The sequence below is a fragment of the Schistocerca gregaria genome, unplaced genomic scaffold (assembly GCF_023897955.1).
Source record: "Schistocerca gregaria isolate iqSchGreg1 unplaced genomic scaffold, iqSchGreg1.2 ptg001298l, whole genome shotgun sequence".
NCBI classification, from domain to species: Eukaryota; Metazoa; Arthropoda; class Insecta; order Orthoptera; family Acrididae; genus Schistocerca; species Schistocerca gregaria.
In genome coordinates this window covers 5,001-7,500 of record NW_026062610.1, presented here as the reverse complement: position 1 = coordinate 7,500, position 2,500 = coordinate 5,001, and the positions used below count along the sequence as shown (strand labels likewise).

The window sequence follows — 2,500 nt, the reverse complement described above, 5'->3', positions numbered from 1 at the left end:
ATGCCGAGTGTAGTACAGCAAGGCTGCCTTCACTATCTCAAGGTCGAGCGGCATGTATCCTGTTAGTACTTGCAAGGCCTCCGTCGATACAGTCCTACAAGCTCTGGTCATCTGCAACAGAAATGGCCCTTGAATTGCCTCGATTATTCGTTGGACATATCGGTGCTTTGTCCGATCTGCCCAAGCAGCTGCACCATATCTGCAAACGGAGAGGCACAAGCCCTGATAGATTACCCTTAACGATTTTTTCTGCAGACCCCACTCCGTTCTGGTTACCCTCAAGAGGGAACCTGAGACAGCACTTAATCTTTTCTGGATGTTCCTCATGTGAGGTGTGAACCAGAGTCTTTCATCCAGAGTTACACCGAGATATGTAAACTCTGCTACGAACTTGATATTTCCTCCCTCGAGAGGGATTGTTGGTGGTCTGTGACTGTCAAATCTGCCCTTGATGGTCATGGCAACCGTCTTTTGTCTGGATATCGCCAGCTTGTTTTCGGTGGTCCATCTGATTACCTCACCCAGCGCGATTCTTGCTCTGTCCTCTATCTGTTTCCTGCTCTGACCCTTAATGATGATTGCAAGGTCATCCGCATATGCCACTTTTGTCCATTGCTCGTATTCTTTTTCAATCACAATCTCGTCAAAGACGAGATTCCACAGGAAGGGACCGCAAATAGAGCCCTGTGGACAGCCCTTTGTGACCAATTTCCCCACACAGCCAGCCCTATTTCTGACCATAACCTTTCGGTTTTTAAAGTAATCTGCCAGTAAGTCATACAAATTACGGGGACACTGGATTGCTCTGAGACGCCTCATAACACTAGGCCACCACAAGTTATCGAAGGCACCGGCTATGTCTACAAATATTACTACCACATACTTCTCCTCACAATCCACACTACCCAAAACCTGCCTAATAGCCATTTCTGTCGATGCACCTTTTCGAAACCCGAACTGGTTGTGGGCCTTTATATTTGATTCGTCATATCGTTTTTCTAGACGACTGACTACTAACCGTTCTAGAATTTTTCCTAGGATAGACAGAAGGCATATTGGACGGTAGGATTTAGGCTCATCCCTAGGTTTATCTATTGATTTCAGTAATATGCAGACATTTCCCTCCTTCCACATATCTGGGACTCTTCTTTCCTGTAGACATTTATTGTACAAATCTGAGAGAAGATGGGGACAGGTGCGCCAAACCCTTTTTATAATAGCATCATCAATACCATCAGGACCTGTTGCCTTCCCTGGTTTACAAGCTTTTATTGCTGCCCCTATTTCTTCTAGCGTGAATTCTGGGTCAAGGTCCACATTGTCATAGCTGTTGTTGTCAGTTTTCACAGCTTGTTGGTCGTCTGTGTCCTGTTCTGGGTTGTCATCAGGGAGTAGACTCTGTAGTAATGACCGTACCGTCTCCTCCCAAGTCATTGTAGGAGTCTGGTTCTTTGTTTTTATATGGCTCAGCACGTTTTCTGTTCCATGTTTTGGCCGAATTATCTTTCTCACTATGGTAGATAGGGACAGCGGGAATCTCGTTAATCCATTCATGCGCGTCACTAATTAGATGACGAGGCATTTGGCTACCTTAAGAGAGTCATAGTTACTCCCGCCGTTTACCCGCGCTTGCTTGAATTTCTTCACGTTGACATTCAGAGCACTGGGCAGAAATCACATTGCGTCAACACCCGCTAGGGCCATCGCAATGCTTTGTTTTAATTAGACAGTCGGATTCCCCCAGTCCGTGCCAGTTCTGAGTTGATCGTTGAATGGCGGCCGAAGAGAATCCGCGCACCCGCGCGCCCCCGGAGGAGCACGCTAAGGCGGACGCGGCCTCGCAGCAAGGAAGATCCGTGGGAGGCCAAGGCACGGGACCGAGCTCGGATCCTGCACGCAGGTTGAAGCACCGGGGCGCGAACGCCGCGCAGGCGCGCGCATCCTGCACCGCCGGCCAGCACGAGGCCAACCAACGGCGAGAGCAGACCACGCCCGCGCTAAACGCCCGCACTTACCGGCACCCCTACGGCACTCACCTCGCCCAGGCCCGGCACGTTAGCGCTGACCCACTTCCCGACCAAGCCCGACACGCCCCGATCCTCAGAGCTAATCCTTATCCCGAAGTTACGGATCCAATTTGCCGACTTCCCTTACCTACATTATTCTATCGACTAGAGGCTCTTCACCTTGGAGACCTGCTGCGGATATGGGTACGAACCGGCGCGACACCTCCACGTGGCCCTCTCCCGGATTTTCAAGGTCCGAGGGGAAGATCGGGACACCGCCGCAACTGCGGTGCTCTTCGCGTTCCAAACCCTATCTCCCTGCTAGAGGATTCCAGGGAACTCGAACGCTCATGCAGAAAAGAAAACTCTTCCCCGATCTCCCGACGGCGTCTCCGGGTCCTTTTGGGTTACCCCGACGAGCATCTCTAAAAGAGGGGCCCGACTTGTATCGGTTCCGCTGCCGGGTTCCGGAATAGGAACCGGATTCCCTTTCG

The 2,500-nt window shown here is 51.0% G+C and overlaps 1 pseudogene; it reads right to left on the bottom strand.

Moving 5' to 3' along the window:
- LOC126330486 (large subunit ribosomal RNA) overlaps window positions 1-2,500 on the bottom strand; it is a 6,900-nt pseudogene that overhangs the window by 2,426 nt on the left and 1,974 nt on the right.